We start from the raw sequence: 23,310 nt of genomic DNA, 5'->3' as shown, positions 1-23,310 counted from the left end.
ACTTATGTTATAATGAAGTAAAATGACCTTTTAGCTACACAGTCTGAAGTTTCATTAATGGATTTAGTTCCATCAGAAGGAAAAGTTCTATTTCATTTTCTGCCTATCATCCACAAATATAATAGATTATAATGCTAAAGGGGAATTAATCATGTGATAGTGGAAATGAGTTTGCATAAAATTCATTTACTTGAAAATAGAAGCACTTCTATTTGCCACATTCGCCGTGAGCTAATAAGTGGTGTTGGAAGCAGCAGCCAAGCCAGAGAACGAAGTGCACCACTAACGTTAACTGGAAACAACACTTACGTAATGATTGAAGCAGAAGGATCGAGAGTATGGGCAACAGTAACGTGATGTTTTCTGTTGGGGTTAACACATTGGAAGGTTAGGTCTTATGTTTTAATTTTAAGTTCAAACAAGATGCACTCTGAATGGGTACATGTACCAATGCTTGGAGATGGCACTTCCAACTCCAGTGATGCCATTTTTTGACCCCAAAAGAGTGATCTTTCTAGAGGGATTTTTTCACTCATGAAAATGAGAAAGATACTGTTTTGAGCATGTAAATATGCATTTCCCCCCTTTTTTGAACATCTGCTACCTTTTTTTAAATTATACAATTCAGCTGATTGATGCTCATTTTGAACAAGGAAGACTCACCGTGTTTGCACTGGGTAAAAGATGAGCTCATTTAGTGGGCTTTCACTGGTATACAGAGCATCTTATCTCATCTTACTGAGTTATGTGTATTAGAAGGAAATAATCTAGTTATTGATCTGAGAAGATGACTTTATTGGTTTACAGTATTCCTAAACTAAGAGGGAAATGAGCTTCATGTGAAATTGATTCTGTTAAAAAACAGGTATCAAAGAGTAATGGCCTGGCTGCAAGATTAGTTTCTAATCTGGGAGGGAAGAAGTATTTCATAACATCTAACTCTTTAATATTTACTCCATAGTCCCGAATTCGCTCCCTAATACAATCCCAAGCAATTCCTTCCTGAGTAGTAATTCAGTAAGCCAAGGCAGATTATTTAATGATTAGCCTAAGTATGCATTTCGTATCAGAGGTTCAAAGAATTGGTTAGCTTTTTTTGGTCAGTTTTCATACTGAGATGATTCATCCACTTCCTGATAAAGAATGTATATTCTCTTATAATATGGGAGGCAGCTTGATTACTGTTTCAGTCAGGCTTTAATCAGGAGATGGAAACCCTGCATTAATTTAGAGCAAGTAGAATATATAAGGGATGGCCAAGCTTACCAGAGGAATGGGGTGTCTGCTCCTAGAAGAATGGTGGGTGTAAGAGCAGCCCATACGCCAAGCTGAGCCAGCTCACCCAAGGAGCCTGTTCTCCCTCTCAAATACTGTTGGAAAGGGCAAAACCCTGGTTGCAGAGACATCGACTTGGTGTCACCTTTGTGGAACTTGCTGGAAATGTGCCCTTTGGGACTTGTGCAAACCTCTGCGCACAGAGGGTATCCCAAAGGTGCTCTCCTCCACACACACTGCGACTTAAGTCAGGGATACCACTGGGTGGTGAGCGGGCTCGGCCATCGTGATCTCCAGGAGCTGCATGCTGCAGAGGTCGACTTCATTCATGGGGCACAGAAATATTGTGCTATTCTTCCAGACCAGTCTCCAGTGCAGGCAACCCAGGCAGCTTCGTTCCAGTGTGTCTCAGAATCCCCTTCACCTGCAGTGACTCTGGAGCAATCCAGTGTGGACCCCCCTGCAGCTAAGACTTCAGACACGAGTCTCTATTTTCAGCTTACTTAGTTTTTCTGGAGCAAAAGATTGAACAGAGTCACAGGCTTTCTTTCAAAAACCTTCACTTGTTTATGTTCCCAGTTCTATGCTTTTATCCTCAGGTCAGTAATTAGGGAGAAAAATTCCAAGTATTTTATGTCTTTCCCTTGTTTTTATCATGGCAACTTCTCCTTCAGGCCAGAGGAGTCTTTAAGCCAACCTGTTAAATTTATTATAATCCCCTATCACTCTTACTCTTAATCATTCTCCTTGATCTCAAATTCAAATTTTTCAGCATTTCTCTAAAATCAGCCCCACTGAAGCAAACGGAGTACTCCTGATGTTGTTGAGAGAATCAAATGAGACTTAACAGCTACCTGGTTTGGCGAGTACAGTTATTAAAATGGCCCAATACTGCATTAATGTCAGCAGCTGCCTCAGATATTGGCTCATCAACATTTAGGCGGGCTAACACCTATCCATTTTTCCTACAGAAGTGGCTTCCCTCCACATACACATGCAATTGACTATTAGAGCCAAAGTATGGATCAGAATATTAATTGTTAAGTTGTTCACCAGGGCATTTCTTCAAATCTTTGGAAAATGGGCAATGGCCATTTTATACAGTTTCTGTTTACATAACTGGGGGTCACCTATCAGTTGAAGAAACTTACTGTTCCTGCTTATGTTTAAACCACTGATTAAAATTTTAAAAGAAGCCAACAGATATAGCCCTTTCATAACTCATCTGTAATGACAATCAGGTGTGGTGGGCTGTGACTTCTTACTCAATCTAACCGTTAAAAATTCAGCTCACATTTTACCATTAGTTTGACGAAGATATGAAGGGTGACTTTTAAAAATTCTTTTTGAAATTAAGAATGAGCTGTATTGTCAAGGGTTCTCATCAGGAAGAAAACCAAGTGAGAAAAATGCTAACATTTTTGTTTGATGTTTGTTTTAAAACACAACAGTAATGCTCAACTGGGGGTGATCATGCCTCCGTCCCCCACCCCTCAGGGGACACATAGCAAAATCTGGAGACATTTTGGGTTGTCACAAGCCCTCAGGGGTTTAACTGAACATCCCTTAAAGCACAGGACAGCTCCCCAGGCACTATAAATGTTTCCGTTGTTGAGAAAACCATCTTTGTAGGAATAGCTGCATTGTTCTTTAGTGTTTATGCTCATTAGTTTAAAGAGTCTTTGCCTTTGTTTTGGAACTGTCTGAACCATTTGTGGCTTTAATCTCTCCTTCAACCCATTCCATAGCATCGGAATGCAGGAAATTCGGTTTCACATCAAAAAGACACTGTTCATTGCTCTGAGAAGAATTTCAAAATCATTTGATTTATTGTACATGCACCTAACATAGTAGCATTTAAAAATTTGAGTCTTCCAGTAGTTAAAAAAAGGAATGCTTTTAATTTTATTTATTGAGAAAATAAACTTAGTTTAACAAAGGATCACATTTATTTCCCTTAGCACATCTACTTGTTCAATAATCTCTTCTCTCATCTGTTTTTTCATAACATCATTTTGAAGGTGCTGGCAACCCCGAATGTGGTGGGCTCCCTTCTTTGCCAAAAGAGGGCCCTTCTGTCCCATGTGACTACAGCTGACTAAGTGAGAGTGAGTTTGGAAAAACAGAGTAGTATTCTTTCACCGAGGGATGGAAAAGGGAGAATGCGGTTCTCAAGTCACCTTTGCCTTGAGAAGGAGTAAAGAAATCTCTCATCTAGGGAAAATGAACGGAAGGCTCAGGGAGCATGGGGAGTCAGGCTGTCTCAGCTTGTGCAGCAGCATCAGCCGATTCTCACTTTGGTTTGTCGTTGCTTCAGTTAGGGTGAGTTCTAGGATCCTTAGTTCTTCTGTGACCAGCTAACGCAGACTGTGGGCTTTCCATTCTGCTAAAGGTTGACTTTGCAGGATACAACCTGTAAGCTCAAGACGTGCTGCTATTTCCGAAGCAAATGACCTGTGATGGCTTGATCAGGTGACTGTGGCTCGAGTTCATGGCGGCCCAGCACATTTCTTCCTGTTTACAGAGACCGCACTGAACCATAAGTTTCAATATGCTTGAGAAAGATACATGTCCAAGTGTTTAAGAAGGTTGTGGTTAGTGGTGTAGTGACCCTGAGTGTTGATGCAGTTGAGTTAGTCCAAGCTAGCAGCTTACACTGAAATTAACTGGCTACTGAAATTACAAGTGATACTTGAATTAGCAATGATAAGACAAACTGCTTTAGCCAGTCATCTCAAGCCTTTGAGAATGCACACAGTAGTCATTTGTAACTTGCTCATGTCACTGTCTAATGCAGTGAGCCTGCACGCCTAAAGCTTGCATCCACCTGGCCATTCAGAGGTACTGCCCCCTCAGTCTTGAATGTGTCCATTCCCCACACATAACATTCAAGGTAATTTTGGAGGAAGGGAGGAAGGGGAGGTAACTACTCGGTATAACCACCACACCCATAAATCATTTCATCTGGTCATGAAGCTGATCTACATAAAGGAGGACCAGGCAGGCGCACCTGTCCCCATCAGCAAGGCACTTGTTCCCGTAGATTGTTGCCATAGACTGCATTATGAAAGGAAAGATTTTTGCTATAATAAAGAGTTTGTTGTTGTTGCTGTTTTTTTGGTAGCAGAAATCTGGCTGGGAAGAGAATTGTACTCAGCAGCAAATTTTGAGTCATCTATTTGAGGGGGAGAGAAAGTTTTCAGAGACATCTTTAAAAACACTTTCAAAGTTCTAAGGGTGTCCTTTTGTTTTGCTCATTATTTAAGATGAACTCACTTATTTGAATTTGGGGTAAATGCTAGGATTGCTGAGTTATGCAGAATGAGAGGAGAGAAGAGTGCCAGTCTAAAAAGACTGCTAGCGTTAGAGGGATGATAAAGACAGAAATAGAACAAGAAAGGAAAACTCCAGGTGAGAACAGGAGTGCAGGAAGCCTTCAGGGATGAGAAAAGTCTAAGTATAATACTCAGAGTGGGCTAGTGGGGTGTGTGTGTGTGTGTGTGTGTGTGTGTGTGTGTGTGTGTGTGTGTGGTCTGGAAAAGCAGAGAGAGAATTTGTAACAATGCTGAGATTTGTTTTTGGCACAAAATGAAAATATAGATGATACAGGACAAAATTTTGCAAGAGAGCAAAAGCATCAATTTCAGGGTAACATTCTATAAATAAAATTTCACTATGATCAAACTGCTTATGTGTTACACATTATTTACCCCATATAACATTATAAGTTAGGTTTCTGTGCAAGAAATAATTCTCAGTATTTCTGGATTCAATGCTAGGACTAAAAGTTCATAAAATCTTGAACAAGCAAGAGGAGTGACAATCAGGAGGCCACCGGTGGGCGTGAAAGCTTTCACACCACCACAGGTTCCAGAGGTCACAGCCACGCTGTGGGAACGCCGCCGAATACCCCTCCCCACACAAGTGACAAACACGGGGGCCAGCTGCTGCTGCCATTGGCACCTGCTGGAGCCCGTCCAGGGCTTCTGTCTGCTGTGTGTTTTCCAGATCTCAGGATGAGCTGTGTCCTGGGCAGGAATTAAATAGCATCCGAGTGAGGGATTGAGAAAGTTAGATGTTTGCTTCCATGTTGAACAAACAGTTCTAACAAGCAGCAGGACACAGGGGGTGCCCAGTAGTGGACGCTCTGGCTAGCTAAGGCATCTTATTTTCACCTCAATGCCTTTTTTTCCTGGTTGGTCATTTCAGTTATTTTTAGTAATTTTTTTCTTGTATGTATCTATTACATTAGTATTTCTTTTTTATTATTTAATTTAAAAAAATATATTCATTACATCATCCCTCATTTTTGCACATTGGTTGTACATTTGACTTTTAGTATTCCTAAAATTCATTGAGATGCACCCATTTGTTTGAGTACAAAGCATATACGTAGCTCATTTCTCCTTCATTTTCCCTTCTTCCATGCAACCCTTGAATCAAATATTTTAAGTAAAAGCACAAAATACAGAACAGATAGAAAAGGGAAACTTGAACATCAGAGCTGGAGGATGATGTGGGAGTTTATTTCATTTGGCCAGTTTCCTACTCACCCGGCAGCCTTACAGGGAGAAGCAAGGCGGAGACACGGAGACTCACTGGTCTCCATTAAATATCTAGGTTTGTTTGCATATTGATAAGACACAGTGAGAAATAATAAGGCAGTAGACACCACCAAGTCCTGGATGACTGGTAAATAGAGCTTTCTAGATGTGGGAGAAATAGACCTAACTAGGGTATGACAGTAGGTGAACTTGGTTCTTAAAGGGAAATCCACACCTTGATCTTAGATGGGGTATCCATACTCATGTCTAGAAAGGCACCTCAGTGAACAAAACAGAAGACAAGTCGGTCCCCAGAGAACAGATCTCTCTCACACACACACACACACACACACACACTCATATGAAACCCAAAAGTGTTTAATAATAATTTCTAAATTTACGTAAGATTTTTCAAATCTTGGTTTTCAAGCTGGCCCAATGGAAAAGTGAATTAAACTAGAATTCAAATGTAGAAAACCTTATTTCAAGAAAATGTCTTGTTATTAATATTTTCATGAGAACCTTTGTACATTAAAAAAAGCAACAAAGTCCTCACCTAAACTTGAGGGTTCTGGAAAATGATCCTCATGAATCACCCTTATAGGAGAGACATCAAAAAGAACAGCTTGGTTTTGATTACTAATCACCACCTAAACCCTTATGTAAGTGGCTTCCCATGTTCCTTCTTTGTAAGCATTGTTTTTTAAAACATTCAACACCTACGGCTAAATTGGTTCAGTCCACATGGCAAGAAGGGCAGCCAACAATCTGGAGGATATTAAAAATGGTAATGCATTAAAAATAATTTCTTACAAGCAGTGTGACTGGGCAGAAACTTATAAAATTAATGCCAGGACCACATTTCAATAGCCACACTCGTACGAGTTCAAGTTCAGCCCCACTGCACCCTGAGAAGGTGTGTGGGAGCTGCCGACGCAGTGAAGCCACACAGCTGCTGCATGGGTGGGGACAGATGCCACTTCATGTCCTCTTTTCCCTCGCTCTGGAACTCAGCATATCCAAATTTGAGGAACAACACAGGAATTCCAGGGGCCCTTTTTAAAGATGTACTTCAGTGTTGAGGAAATGGCTCATGACCTTTACCTTAAATCTTACATGAACGCAGTCTGTTTGGTTTCAAGAAAAACATACCCTTCGGCAGCTGATGATGGTTATTGACATTTACAACATGGTGGCATTCATCAAGCTAAAGTAATACCTCCAGAATGAATCACTTAAAATATCACAATATATTTAGGAGATTGAGAATGTACATATGCACTAAGACTCATTTAAATTCATTTTGTAGAGGTTAATTATTGATGACTGAGCCAACAGTGAACGCTCTGAACATCTCTTTCCATTCTGAGAAGAATGACACTCAGCTGCCACAATTTGCTTTATAAACATCAACCGGATGCAAGGGAAGGCTCAAATTTTGCGCAAAACCTCAAATGGGGCTAGACGCCTCCTGGGTATTTGGGTCAGTGCAGAAAATAGGTTTGATACTACAGCCCATCTTAAGTACATCCGATAGAAGCCAGGTTTGGCCAATGACTTTTGTGGCATCAACATTGTTTTAAGATCATAATGACAGACAGGAACACAAGTGGGATAAAGATTAACCTTTAGCCACTTCATGGAACAACACAGAAATGTCATAATAGGAGAAAAAAGCAAAATGGAGGTTTTAAAAATATTTTCAACATGACTGAGCATGTATTATTTATTAAATTGCATTAAGTGCCACCTTTATGCCCAATACTGCATTAGATCTGGGTGTACAGAGATTCTTAGAGTCTATAGGTCTATAACCAATCACCGTCACAGAATATATTACCACAAGCATACATTAGCCCTTCCTAGAAATGACTAGGGCTGGCTCTGAATAGGAGGCTGTGATTGAGTTACATTTTTAAGTCAGCAGAATGATGCATTTTAGACCATATAGCAACTCTAAAGAGAAAGAATATTTGGGAGATTGCAGCTGACATAAAACATGAGACATCCTGCACATTAATCAGGTAAAAGGTAGATTTTACCAAAGGAAACTGGACATCAGTGAGACCTGCTGTGTCCTGTGCGTCTACTTTCTTGAATAGACCTTAACCTATAACCAGCGAGTCAAAGGAACCGTAGATTTCATTTAATCATTCAAGTGATTAAAGTGATTATACTTTGTTACCTGCTGGGTTTTTATCTTTCCTTTCTTTCTCACTACAAGTCACAACATACATGCAAACAAAGTGGAATGTATTGAACACTTACTCCTGACAATACAATGGTATGTGCTTGGCGTCCCTACAGAGCATCGGTCACATGTAGAGACAGGATTTTAGACATGACGGGCCGCACATTTGAAAGGCAAGGGAAGTGAAGTCTGGAGTGTGAGCAAGAAGTGCCCAGGTGACCTAGTAGATCCTGTCTATGGGCAGAATGAATTAACAATGTCAGCACCCTCAACCTTGGTTATCTTGGTTACTTAGGTTCAGTTCATTAATGGTAGGAGGGACAGGGCCATCAGGGCTCCTCAGCCTTCCAGATTCTGAGACAATCCCCCGAAGGTGAGCAACTTCATAAAGCCTCTCCCCATTGATGGGTATTGCCAGCGCCCAGAATCCTGTGGCTCTTGTAGAAGCTGTTTGGTGAAGAGTGGAAAAAGGCAACTTTAGCTCCCAACTGTTGGGTACACTACTCTCTGCAGCTGCCACTGCGTTTGATGTGACCAAATACAATTTTTCTTACTTAGAGGAAAATAAAATCCTAAATTATAGAAAGGCAGAAAATGATGATGATATAGTCTTTAGTTGATTATCAGGTGGTTAATTGTTAGTTGAATTAATGGTCACTTATCTTTTCCCTGCTTAGAAATTGTTCAGTTCCAATTTTTAGATGTTAAAATCAGAAATGCTTTCTAGAGTGGAAAATGGAGAAAAGGAGGGCAGCTAATTAGCAAGTCATACACAGAAGAGATTTAGCAAATCAGCTGGCATTGTTTGTGGTAATATTAAATATAAGACTTCGTTAGATTTCATGAACCAAGTATTGGGTATTTTCCTTAGTTCTTATCTAAATAATTGGGGAATTTGGTTTCATAGTATTAATCTGTCAATAATTTTACTTGCCCTTGAAAAAAATAGGGCAATCAAGACCTCGCTCTGTAGTAATGAAATCTCTGGCTTGTGCAGAATCATTGCTCTGTGGGGATGAGCACATGTAAAGAAGGACTGAGTCAAAGATTGTCCTTCAAGGTCATCCTCATGCTTGTCCAAGGTCTTAAACTCTTAGACTAGGGGTTTGATGCAAGATGTATCCTCACACAAGGGTAAGGCCAGTGTGTTTGAAAAGACAATGGGACAGCATGTTGAAAATGTTCTAGAGAGAATTGGAAATACCAGCCTGCAAATTAGGGGCTTGGATGTAAATTTAGGAATCTTATTTTAAAGCAGGCCATTGAAACTGGAAGATTAGCTGAGACTTCCTTAGAAAAAGACAATGGCATAGAAAAAAGAGGGTAATTGAGAATCGGACATGGAGATGCCCACGCACATATAATTTATTGATTTAGATCATAATAACAATAATTATTATTACCATAACAGCAATTATAATTTATTGAGCTGCAACTATGTGCCAGGCAGTTTATATGGATTAGCTCATTTACTCCTCAGAGTCCCTTGGGTAAATGATAGTATTAGCCTTCTATTACAGATGAGAGAACTATTAGATCTTAGTTGCTGTTCTTGTTTTTTTTCTTAATAAATCAAGAGTAGCAGCCACGGCAAAGCAAATTGCTCACTTCTGCTCCACTACCACGTAGCTCATGCTCATCTATGCACAGAACTCGCTCCAGGAGGAGCTCAGATCTGCCCTGGGTACAGGAATAGGCAGCAGCACCTTGTCGGTAGTGCACGGAGTCCCCGCTAGGAAATTTGTTTTTGTTTAAATGACACAAAAACAGTTGACATTTATCTGAAAACAACAGACTTACCTTGCTCTCATATAGATGAACTGAGCTCTCTCTCTTTTTCTCTCTCTGAATTGTTGCTAAGCTCAAAGGGCCTCATCAGAGGGCAGACAAAAGATGCCTTTCAGGCACTGAGGGATTTTTGTTGAATCTCCAATTGACTTATGGTGTTTCTGGGGTTGGACACGGCTAAGCAGATGGTGGCTAAGTCCCACCGTTCCTGCCATCCTTCCAAATGACATGTAGTCCTTTGATAATGTGTGATAACTGATGCTCTTTTAGACTTTTAATATGAACTACTAGGCTGGAAAACACTAGAAAATGAGCCCTTACTTCCCCAGGGAAAGTATCTTAAGAACAAATGGTATTGTTTTCAGTAACAAATGAGTTGTGCTACGGACCCTGTGAATAAGAGAACACCAGGGGTTGAGTTTACTTACAGATAATTATAGAACTACATACAGTTTTCTTCTCTTAGGCCACCAAATTTAAAAGGTCTGTTAAGAAAGATAGAGTAAAGAACTCTAATAAAACCTGACCTCGTTCTATAATTGTTGCAACACTAGGTATCATTTATCTTATGACACCCAGATATAAATGCAAATATCAGAGCATATTCAAATAGGATTTGAAATGATTTTGAAGACTTGAGTTTGCAAATGTCTGTCACTCAGGATGGGCAAGGTTATGCCTGAGAAGTGGACAACTTCAACTTTTTAAAGGCTTAATTTAAAAGAACAAAGGCCTACTTCTCACTCAAGACACATGCCAGAGGTCAGCTTGGCTGGCTTAGCCTCACATCGCCAGAATCAGCAGCTCCAGTGTGGCGGCTGTGGGAGAGGAAGCTTGAAAACTGTGTCCCAGCTGTTCACGTTTCCATCCCAGAGTGACACGCTTAACTTCTACACGTGATTGGCCAAAGATCAGCACAACTAGGTATGCAGAAAGGGAAAAAAAGGGGACTATCTGGTACTTGGCACTGATGGCTGTGTGTGTTCAAAGAGGCTAATGGAGGGACTGGATGTCCTTTACAATATTACAGGCGGGCACATCCCTGAAGCTTCTTAAGAACATTTTATTTCATTAGCTCAGGCATTTTGTTAATGAGGTCAAGTTGAAATCTTAATTACATTTGTGCCCTGTTACATCTCACTTTGTTCCTGAAGTTCAAGCTACTTTTCTAAGCCTAGTCTTTCAGAATGTGTGCTATGCAAACAGGGATGCATGACTGAGCCGGGGTTTGTTCCTAAAAATTTCAGCGACATTTCATATTACGTTCATGGGGAGTTGTTGGGCCAACTTGGATGACAAAGCTGAACATTAGTCTTATTATTTGACCTTTTTTTCAGGTGCACCTTTATATATTTTTGCATTCAGGGCCACAGGAGCTTTTGTTTGTTAAGAAACAAGACAAGTGGTTGGAGCTTATTGTATTGGGTCTTTCAGCCGGACAAAGAGCAGACTAAGAGCCACTGTGCTGTCCTCCTAGGAGAACCTGTCCTGACCGCCTTGAACAGGACCCTGTCTTCCCCGTGGATCCCACGGTTGCCACGTTGTACTGAGAGCATGCGCCTGTGGCCAGGTCCGCACAGCTGAGGTTGCACGCTCTCCCGCTACGGCTGGTGGTGTCTTTACAATGCACTTTGTGTACCGACTTCCAGAGCTAAGTGCTTGCATGGCGCAACCGCGGACTTAGACCTGTGGCCTGGGCAATGATAAGATTTTCCGTTCCACTTACCTCCTAAGCTTCTGTTTCTGACCTGTGCTTGATTTGGCTTCTAAGGGCATTCATGATGGCACCCAAATCTCATTCTTACTGCAAATAAAAGAAAAAGCACCTAAGACTCGATGTTTTGGGTTATAACTGATAAAATAAGGCAAGACAAAATGTTAAGGTTTTCTGAGTCTCATGAGGCAGCAGGGCAATAGATGAGCTGCCTTTGAGGAAAACCAGAAGAAGTGGGTTTGCTGGTCTCTTTTCAGCTGATTTCACTTCAGTATTTAAATTCACATCTTCTGCACAAGGTTTTGATAGTCTATTTTCATTCTTACCCTTCTAATGTTCAGTAAGTGTTTCTGTTGTTTTGTGAAAGTATGTGTGCAGTGTTACTTGTCAGAGTTACTGAGTGACGGCCTTACTTGGCAACAGGTCCGCGGACTTTGGACGTCGGCCCCTCGCCCTTGAAGCTTACCCTCTGGCGAGGAGGCAGCCATTCTGAGGGTGACCACACAGGTTAGCTGAAAATGACTACTTTCATAAATGCTACGAACTAGAACATGGGATGATCAGAGCACATAACAGGGAGACTTGACCTCACTGGGATGGGACAAGGTGGCCAGGACAATGTTCTGGAGAAGTAAAGCATAAGGAAAAGTTGAACTTGAGAGAAGAAGGGCGGCAGCTGGTGGAAGATCTTCCATCATGAGGGAGCAGTCTGGCCGGGGCAGAGCCAGCTTTGGCTCAGGAGCGCCCTTCCGCGGAGGTGGTGGGGCGGACAGTTGCAGGCAGCTGCAGGCCCCCAAGGGGCTTTTACGCTTTCTGTGAACAGTTGAAAGCCTTGGAAAGCATTTAAGCAAGGAGAAAGAACTATCTAATTTGCATTTTGAAGAGGATCATCCTGATTGCTCTGTGTGGGAAGGATTGGAATTAGGCAAGAGGGCTACAGAAACCTGGTAGGAGTGTTGACTTACTCCCAGAAGGTGTGCTGACCACGGGGTAAGGGGCTTTATCTTAATAATAACCAGGGAGTAAGTTAACATGGAGATAATTTGAAAACAGAAACTGGCAATCCATAATGAGAATTTCTGTCTGTCCTCAATGCAACCTGACTGTTGAAATTAAATTTAAATGAAAACATTATGTTCCATTGAAAGTTGAAATAAAAGCAAATTAAGTCCAAACTATTGAAATAAAAGCAAACGGAAATCAATATATTACATATTGAAAACATTGTCTAGTATTACACAGCCGATGCATAATGTCTGCATCGACTAAGTTCTATTCAGCCTCATCAGTTCGTTTGGAAAGAAACTGAGACTTGGCTTCGCAGGGGGCACAGGCGGCAGCTGCTTGCGGCCAGCCCGCCCCGGACACGCGCTTGTAGGGCCTCTCCCCGCTGCTGGCCGATGTCACCTTCACTCTGTCTACTCAGGAGCAATTTTGTTCCATGCAGGAAGGGACAGCATATGACTCAGGTGTGGGTAGATAACAGCAACTCATGTTGTGGTAATGTTGAAGCTGCATCGCCCAGTTGGGCTCCTGCGCGAGAAACCTCCTGGTAGACGTGTGAGAGTGCAGCAGCGGCCAGTGTGGCGGCCGGCCTCGCCTAAAGTGGGGTGGCTGACGCGTGGCTTTGCTTTTCTAAGACATGCATGACTCGCCGTTCTTCTGACTGAGATCCAAGGACAGAATTCATTACCCAGGACAACCTGTTGATTCGGGTACAAAACGCTTTCACCTGAAAAGTTCAGTGAAGATTTTCTCTCATTTGTTAACTCCCTCCTTCCTCTAGCTCCCTCCCTCCCACCCTCTTCCCCTGCCTCTCCCTTTCTCCCTTCCTCTACCTCTCTTTCCTTTCTTGTTTTGAAGGAACAGTAAGGAAGATTATTTTTCTTGGGAGTGACTCTTGGCAGAAGTCTTTTTCACACCCCCATCACGCAATCCATCAGGGTAGCTACGGCCTTTATTTTCAAACTCTATCCAGACAATTCTCACCGTCTCGCCATTTGGATACCAAGCCTTTCCTCCCTATGTTATTGCAGTGACTTCCTGATTATGCCTGGGGTTCTTGCTCCCCACAATGATCAGTGACCCCTTGGAGGTGTGACCAACACCCCTGTGGTCTTATGATCAGGTACCCCAGTCAACACAGGGCTCCCTGCTCTCTCTCAACTGCACGGTCTCTTCCCACATGAAAGTCCTTCAGCCACTGTTTGCAAAGCCTGAGCGCTCTTCCTTCAGGTACTTGGTTTGTTCTTCACTTTATTTAGGGATTTAATGAATCATTCTCCAATCTGAGAGACCCTGCAGGCCACCTTATCTGAAACAGCACCTTTCATATCCCTTCAGCTACTTTTTCTGCCTCAATTTTTCTTTTTAGTATGCATGTCTTCTCTTGTGTGTATGGTGTTTGCTTGTTTGTTCTCTCTCTCCTTCCACTAGAGTATAAGCTCTGTGACAGTTGGGACTTCAACTTTTGCTCTGCTCAGAATCCTCGGTACTTGGAATAGTGCCTTATCCTTCACAGCTGTTCAATTACTGTTGGCTTACAGGGTACATATTGCTATAATCTGTATTTTCTAGAAGCTGGAAAAGACAGAGAATTGATTCTCCCCCTAGAGACTCCAGAGGGACCCATCTCCCTGATGTTAGGAACTGCAACCTCTACAACTCCAAGAAAATACCTTTTGGGTTGTTTTAAGATAGTAAATTTGTGGCAATTTGTTTCAGCAGCAATAACAATAAATCTCCTAGGCTAGGGCGTCACCTCAGAATCCTTTTAACTCAGTGCTCCAGTGACCTGTGTGAGGAGCTGGTATTTGCTGTGACCATCACTGTTATTTCTGAAGGACTTCCGTATTTTTCTTAACCACTGTGGCCTCTGGCCCATGGTCTGTCCCTGCCCCTTGAATTAGCTGTGACTATGTGTCTTTCTTAGGCTGATGAGCAGTGAGTGCAAGTGATATACACAGTTTCCAGGTAAAGTGTCAGAAGCCTGTGGCCATTTCACAATGCTCTTGTTTTTCTGATATTCTGTGAGCATAGAACCATGTTGAGAACAATGTTCCATAGGCCTGGTTTCCTGAGAAAAGGATGAACAACTTTCTTTAGGCCACCCCAGTGGACTTGTAGGGTAAAAGAAAAATATTATCTTATTAAAACAAGACTGGCCCAGTGGTTCTCATATGTGATAATTTTAGGATCCTTTTACACTTTTTTAAAAAAATTTATGTATGCATACAGAACTCGGGTACAGGTCAGAGGTGCAGGGGCGGTGAAAGGATTCACTAGAGACAGAGTGGGGAGCAGAACAGGCAGACTGATGAAGTACACTGCTGAGGAGAGCAGAGGGTGGGACAGGAGAGGTCTGCCGCACCATGTGGATCACCTCCAGGCTTGGGAATTGAACTCTCACTGAAGCGGCTGTGGCTGGCTTGCAGTGCTGCGTTTAACCCACTGTGTCCCCAGGGAGGGTCTCTTAAAATTTATTTGGGATCCCTTATTTGGGATCCTTTATTTGGGATCCTTAACCCACTGTGTCCCCAGGGAGGGTCTCTTAAAATTTATTTGGGATCCCACAGAATTTTTGTTTCTGTAAATTAGATCTACCAACACTTATCATGTTAGGAATTAAGGTAGACATTCTCCAATAATTTATTTATCATAATAAGCCCATAACACATCCACATAAAACACATTTCTAATGAAAAAAAAAAAAAACCTGTATTTTCCAAAAAACAGTTAAAAGAACAACTATAGTGTGATAAGAAAAGAGGCATCTTGTGCGTATTTGTAAAAGTCTTTCACATCAGCAGCTGGAGGCGCCTCTCTGTAGTTGGGATGGGAGTGGATGCAGACTTCCTTTGCATATGCTCCATAACGCACGGCTTAACCACACGTGAAGTGGGCCAGTGGGCTACGCCGCTGAGGCTTGGAGTAGACAGTACCACGTAGGTGTCGGTCGTGACACTCCATGGTGTTCACACATGTTCAGCCACGCAGTTGCCGAAAACATCCCCATCACCAGCAGACATTTGGCTGCTCGGTGAAAATGGAGAAGGACTTGCCGGTATTTATGAGCCTTCCTCATCAGTGCTATTTGGAGGTTGCACATAGCAGTTTGCTTTGAGGTTAGTTACAGCATGAAATCTGAAGTCACATTCATGAACTTTTCATAGGTTAGAGGTCCATGGGTCCATCTTGTCCTTTGAAGAGAACATTTGCAAGGACCATGAAAGCATCCTCAGGCCATTTGAAAAGAATTGGCTCACTGAGTTCCACACAGCTCTCCAAAGCGTCAGTGCTTTGCCTCCTACCATATTAAAAGCAAGCTTCTTTACTGTCAACACCAGGATCTCCAGAAAAGACTTAGTGGATGGACACACTGCTAAGACTGTCAACAGATACAGATTTTCCAGAATTCCAACATTGATTTAAATGCTCAAACTCTTTGGAGTAGTGAATACCAATAATTCCTGGACATTTCAAAACTCTCTTTGTTCCTTAGAGAAAAAAGCCTGGATAACCTGCTCGTGATCTTCACAGCAAACGGGGCGTTTAACAGAAAGGTATGTACTCATCGTTACATGAGGCCTTCTTCCAGAAACGATGGGCACGGGCAGCTGCTTCAGACTTTGCTCCAAATCTCCCGGTCCCTGGGAACCGCCACGCTTGAGTAACTCCCTCCCCTTGAAGTGGGCTGGGCGTAGTGACTTGCTTGAAACAAGTTAAATAGGGCCAAAATGAAGAAGTGTCACCTCTGTGATGGGAAAAGACTGACTTCCACCTTGTTGGGCTGCTTTCCCTGGCTCTACTGGGGGTTTGCTCCTGTGGGGTGACCTGTGGTGGCCTTCAACCTGTAGCTGAATCCTGTCCTACCAACAGCCACAGGCATGAAGTGCAAGTGGATCCCTAGGCACTTGGACCTTGAGATGTCTGTGGCTCCAGCTGGCACCATCGCCAAAACGTTGTGGGAAACCCGAGCCAGGGGGCCCTGCTGAGTGTGCTTCTGACCGCAGAAACTGGTGGTGCGTGTGCGCTGTTATAAGCTGCTAGGTTTGGCACGATTTCTTCACAAGAATAGTTAAGTAATACCACTCACTACATTATGTAGTCAATGTGCTCCATGCATACTTTCAATTTTTGTCACACTAGTAGGATGTGTCCTTAAGTGCCAAGACTTAACGAATTTTTGCTGCTTCATCAAAGTGCATCTGGCGTTTTGGTGCACGGTGGTGAGGTAGTGAGGACTGTTAGGACAGTTTGCTGCTGCTGCTTTGATTTTTGCTAAGTGTCAGTGATTTTACCCACCACTGTGTTTGCACTGTCATTGTAAATGCCACTGCAGTGAGAAAGGACAGGTGCCAACGCAGTGAAAAAGGCCAATAACAAGGAAAACAAATAATGGAGTGAGAATTGCTTTGACCTCCCGGACCTCCTGAAAGGCTGCTGGGACCTTCGGGTATCGGAGACTCACACCTCAGAACTGCTGGTCTGGAGCTGTGGTTCTTGTCGCAGAAGAATTGTGAATTTGTTCGGTCTAGGATATCTGTGAGGATACAGTCGCCGTAAGAGAAAGCAGTGCTCGATTTCTTAGTTAAAAATAGCAAAGTGTTTTCATAAAGTCTTGACGTCTGCCCTATGGAGTTCACTGTCTCTCTGTTCGGGGCTGGGCCATGGTGTCGCCTAGTGCTCAGGGTCCTCTGGCCTGAGGTCACACGTGTCAAGTAAACGGCTGTGACTCACTTGCTGCTGCTGCTGCTGCTGTCCGAATTCTGTTGTTTAATTTCCAAGAAAGACATTGTTAATATGATTTCTGGTGTGTTTGTTATTGTATAGGTTGTTCATGGAAGTTTGAATAAGATTCATAAATATTTCCAAGTACATATTTCATTTGACTTTACTACTATTACCATTGGTACTGTAATGAATAGAAATAACACTTCCTTACAATAGGGAATTTAGAAAATAAATATGTATAAATAAAAAGACTGCATTATCTTTCCACCAAGATAAAATCATTGCTGGCAATTCTGTGTTTTTATTTTTTCTATGCAACTGAGATTTGTATGGGTGATATTTTAAATTTTCTTTAACAATATTAATGGGTGATTTCAATCTTATAGCTGGCTTTCAAGCTTCTGGTTATGGTGGTGGATAAACTAAACACCCCAGTAAATTGAATTTATTGTGAAAAATCATGATTTTATATCACAAGGACAGAAGTCTCCAACTACCCAAAATGCTTAAACAATTAAAGTGCTTTCACTTTAGATTAACTCAGCCTATCATGTTAAATCTGACATATAAGGTGATGGTAAAACATACAGTGTATTGGCCTACTTTTAGTTTACAGACGTTAAGCCTACATGCATGCATGTAGATAAGGCGACCTACAAATGATCAAGCAAAAGGAAAAACACACCTGAATGAGTGGGTCTAAATGAGAGGAGAGGCATGTTCCAAGTCTCTGAGATTGGGAAGTCGTTTATTGTGTGAGACAGGATTCCAAGATGCTAGGAAGCAGTCAACAAAAGCCTGACATGCCAGCAGCCTCCCCTGTGCACCCCGCCCGGAGCAGATGGTAGATTCACTTAGCTCAGTCGTCCGCAGGCTAGACCCTTGCAGCAGCTCGACTTGATGCTTGCTATGGTCAAAATAGACACACTGGTCAGGATTCTGGTAAGTATTGTAATGAGATCTCACACTCTTCCCCTACCTTGCTTTCTACCAAAGAGTCCATAAACCTCTAAAAAACACAGTAAAGAAATCTGAAGATGGAAACCTGTTCTCTGGGACTGGTGACATTTTATGCATTTATACCTCTTGAATACAACTGAAATTAGTTTTGAAAATAAACATGTTGTTAAACAGTACAGGTAGCAGCATTTTCTTTGCAGAATTCTATCTTGGGAGGGGGTGACATGGGGTCCAAGATATACAAGAATTGATATGTGTTCTATATTTTATGGCCTGAGATTCTGACTATTAAAAGCTAGGTTCTAGGCTATTGCTACCCTCAGTCATTATTTATAAAGCTCTGTAAATGTACATGGTATTTAATGTTAGATCAAATTGTGCCAGACAAATTGCCTTCCCTGAGGAGCCTCCAAGCTGAATGCAAGAGAACAATGCAGGAGGGAGACTGTGGGGAGCACAGGAGTGATTAAGGGCTGCAAACTTGGCATTGCCTTGGTGAGTAGGTGGATTGAAGGAGAACTTCAAAGCTGAGAAATGATTCTGAGACTGGGAAGTCATTCAATAAAATAAAAACAATAACTGGAAGCAAGTGAAGGCATCAGAAAAGGAGAATTTCAGCCTTTTCTGTGAGCAATCTACATCTTCTGCTCTGACAATTCCTCATACCCTGGCTCCACCTGGCTCCTCACTATCACTTTTTCCTCGTGGTCCAGGTGGTGGCTCTCAAACCCAAGTCTGCATCAGTGTCCCGTGGAGGGAAGGTGACAACACATATGTGGGCCACGCGTCAGGTATCTGCCAGGTGGAGTCTGTGAGTCTGGGGCCCCAAATTTGCATTTCTAACAAGCTCTCTGGGCTTTGCTGCTGCTGGACCCACACTTTGTCCTGTCCCTGCCCGCCCTCCTTGCAGCTTGTCCTCCAGACCCTCTCTCCTTCCCTTTAGAGTCAGATGGGTCTGATGGTGTCTTTCCTGCCCTAGGAATTTCAGATTTGTTTTAGCTTTTCAAACACAAAACTACTAAGCTAGACTGACACTGCTACACCCCACTTCTGTTATAACAAACACAGGAGCTGCAGCTATGGCCCTCTAACTTCTTTGAACACCTTCTATATACAGCACAATTTGGTTCCCACTTTCACATATAGTAGTTCATGAAACAATACTATTAGATAGTCTAATACTATGAATTAAATAGTATAATTATATGCCAAGAAGTTCATTTGCAGCAAGATGAATTCACGGTCAGTATTACAGAAAGGATAGAAAAGAAGGTTCATCTGACCCCAAACCTGCATCCTTACTTGCCCACTCAGTCCTGAGACCCTCCTGGAGGACACTTCTTTCATGAAGTGCCTCACACACCACCAGGTCACTGCCATAACGACCAACTCTCCATTCTTGTGACTGCTAATGCTCTGTGGCAAAGACAGCCGATGATGATGAGGTGCCATCACAGTCAGCACAGAAGGGATAGATGGACTAATTAAGAAAGGCCAACAGGTCAACTAAATACCTGTATGACATGGTATACAAATAAATAGCAGATAGAAGGAAATCCTAAATGTAAAAAATAAAGTTGACATTTTAAAACATCAGACACCAAAGTTCAAACTTTGTAATAGGGAAAAACATAAAAATGCATCAAAATACTACATTAGTAATGATCAACGGCATGAAAGTTAAACCATGAACCAGGAAAGTTATTTGCCGTGAATTTGAACAAAGCATTCATATGGGAAATCGTTATCTCCACAAATCTTCACAATTTACAAAATAAAGTCAGGTGGCCAATATGTTTGTGAAGCTATGTTCAGATTTCGAAAGAAATAAGGTACATTAATAGTGTATACTGGCACATGATAAGTTCAGACCCGTCCAATTAACATCAAATGATGTCTTGTGTCTGCGGAAATGGTGATTTCCTGGAGTATTGGCTGTTGTGTAACTTAGTTTAATTATTTTAACTAGTTTGAAATAGTCACTCAAGATAATACTGTAAATATCGATGTGTTAATTTTAATTCTGGACATATCCTCTAGGAAGTCTCTCCACCCAAGGATGTAGCTAGCCAAGGTGCACATGCAGGGATGTTCTCGCAGTGTTTATAGCAGGAGACCAATGGCAATTGACTTCTGTGATCTATTTGTAAAAACAACATAATTCCTCAGTTAATATAGGTGAAATAAATCTATGCATATTGTCATTGTTCTACCTCGTAAGTATAATCATGTTGAATACAATTAGTAAAACACAAATAAAAAATGATACAACTTTTGTAAACTAAAAACACAGAAATCCTGTAATTTATAGATACAAATGTTTGAGTCAAAAGTAAATGTATGGACAAGAAAAAATTTAGGATGATGGTAATTTCTGGGGAAAGAGGAAGGAAAAAAGAAATGAAGGTGACTTTAATGGCACAGTTAGTATTTTATTATCATTGAGATTCAAAACTGAACCAAATATGGCAAAATACTAATGCCTGTTAAATTAATGTGTGCCAAATACTTATGTTTTTCTTCTCATTTATGAAGATTTTCATGTTTGAAATGAGGACATTTAGAAGAATTTTTAGTATTTTGGGTTAATGAAAGTAAAACATTTTCCTCTGCTGCAAAACTTTTCAGTGATTAATATGCTAATGGACATTGTGAATTGCCAAGAGGGTAATGTCTTATGAAATATTTCCTAAACTCCTTGACCATGGAAGCTTTTCTTTCTTTCTTTTTCTTTTTTTTTTTTTTTTTTTTTAATAAAACATCTAATAACATCTCATGGGTCTTTTGGGAAATGCTGTTATACATCATAGCACTTAATTTTCCCTAATTGTTTCATGTAATCTAGCTTCATTTCTCTGGTTATATTTTCCATCTCCTTGATGTCAGGACCTAAGTCCTGTTCCTTTTAGCTTGGCATACAGTGGGCCTACAGATAAAGCTTTGATGATTGGTTTGATTATTCTGAGAAATAAAAGTATGGATAATTATGCTCAGTGTAAAGTTAGGGTGGCAAGTAAGAAAAGTGGACCTTGACTGCAATTTTGTAGATCAATAAAAGCAATATCCAAGAACAGAGATCAATGTAATAATAATTTGCACTTGGTGATTCTCACTCCATCGCCATTAGCCTTTATATGGTTTTAATTTGGAAAAAAATTGACTTGTTTAAGGATAAGATATCTGAATCTCGTTCTTTTCTGAATTTTTTAGATTGATGTAATTCATAAAGCTTAAAAAATTGTTTTGTGGACTTGTGCAAAAAGAAAAGTACCCTTTGCACAAACCAAATTTGTGTGAGTAAAATCTCATTTGAAGTATAATTCTATACCTGTTATATTATTTAGGTTAATTTAGAATCTTGATTTTTCTATGAGAAACTCTTATGAGTACTACAAAAGTTATCTGTGTTTTCAGGTCTGTTGCTAAGTCGGACTTTAATGATAGAAACAGTCTTTGACTGGTTTTACTAAAAAAATTCTGGAGAGACTCCCAAGTACTAAGACAAGTGATTTTTCAATTTTAAGACAAATGATTTTAGTTGTGTAAAAATAGTGGTGTAAAAGTAAATGTTTATTGATCTCTAATTTTTCTGTATTTTAATATTGACCTGAAATATGAATAATAGATTGATTTTATGGAAGCATGTGTGACCAGTTTTGTGTGCTTCTGATGGTGAGTGGTACTTTAGCACATTGTACAATGTCATCATGATTCATAGTAAAGCTACAATTAATAGTTGTTTACAATTTTTCTGCAGCTGAAGAAGTTCATACTTGGTTTAAGCATGCTGCTAGCCGTTGCCAGATGTCCTGCTCAACAGCTTAACTCACTCATGTCACTATCAGCTAAGAGATTATGACTCAATTCCGGCAGTTAACAGGAGTTAATAGCAGGACATTAACTTGCTACTCATAGTTGTCAGGGTAATAAAATGATCTCACCAGTATTACACTCAACTGACTGTAAGACAATGGAGTCATCTACTTTGTTACAAACATATTGGAAAAATACACATTATGGAGATCAAATATCTGTTATTTAATTTTGTACATAATTCCTTGAATCAGGATGTCTTTCATATGGACTTTTATTGTTTGTATAGGTACAACTATGCATATTTTAGATCATTCATTCTTTCACATTTGTCTCTTCATCAAAGTATGCATGCCTCCTGTTTTTCCTTGATCTTTTGCTATTCTTTTCTGTGGAAAGCTTGCTTTAAAGATGGTGTGTGTCAAATCCTACATAGAGTAAGAAATCAAATAAAGAGTATTTTAGTCATCTAATGCTATGTGGGAAATTACCTCTTCCTCAACCTTTATGACATACACCATCAAATATTAATCATTTCAGTCTCTTTGGATCCAGAATTGTGGAGACCGTAGGTGGGGATTTGGGTTGGGATGTCTCGTGAGGTTAGTCCACATATAGCTGGACTTGCTTTCATCTGGAGACTTGAGTGAGGCATGAAGATGTGCTCCAAGGTGATGGGATCACAGGACTGTGGCTGTTGCTGGCTCTCTGTGGGGGTCTTAGTTCCTCATCAGTTTACCATCCCATTAAGCCATGAGTGTCCTCTTCCCGCCATAACTGGCCTCTCCTTTAGTGAGTGATACAGAGCAAAGCAGAAGCCACAACAGCTTTTATGAGCTAACCTTGAAAGCTGCACACCGTTATTTCTGCAGCATATGTCCTGATTGGTATGGGAGTGAGCCATGTGTGTGAATACCTAGAGACAGAGATGATTGCTGGAGACCACCTTGGAGGGTGGTTACTACAGATGGGGAGGAGAAGTAGAGCATGTGTGACTTGAAAGGAAATCCATAGATTGACATTGTTTTAGCACATGAGTGCCTTAGACCCTTAAAATAATTCCTAATTTCTAAGAGGTGATGGAACACAAGGGTCTTTGATATTACTGTTTGTGCATTTAACCACTTGTGTCTCCACAAGCCAGGTCATGCAGATAATCACTGTTTCATAGTGAGGGACCCCTTCTCTCTCACCCAGATGTTAGCAGAGCTGGAATCCAAAGTGTAAGACCCAGGGTTTCTGTCTTATCTTTTGATCATGGTCTTTGCCTCCTGCCTGTCTCACAGTGCCCC

General features: G+C 41.1%; 1 protein-coding gene across 5 annotated transcripts in view; it reads left to right on the top strand.

Moving 5' to 3' along the window:
* INPP4B (inositol polyphosphate-4-phosphatase, type II, 105kDa) overlaps positions 1-23,310 on the top strand; it is a 458,439-nt gene that overhangs the window by 108,147 nt on the left and 326,982 nt on the right. The window contains exon 2 of one of the 5 annotated variants that reach the window (XM_012726887.1): positions 16,014-16,074. The exons of the other annotated variants lie outside the window; for them this stretch is intronic. The gene's annotated coding sequence lies outside the window, so the exon portion shown is untranslated. The remainder of the gene's footprint in view (positions 1-16,013; positions 16,075-23,310) is intronic. 5 annotated transcript variants of the gene reach the window in all.

Source organism: Condylura cristata, unplaced genomic scaffold (genome assembly GCF_000260355.1).
Source record: "Condylura cristata isolate star-nosed mole 26May11 unplaced genomic scaffold, ConCri1.0 scaffold00018, whole genome shotgun sequence".
Taxonomy (NCBI): Eukaryota; Metazoa; Chordata; class Mammalia; order Eulipotyphla; family Talpidae; genus Condylura; species Condylura cristata.
Note: the sequence above shows the minus strand (reverse complement) of the source record. Positions and strands in the feature narration are given on the sequence as shown.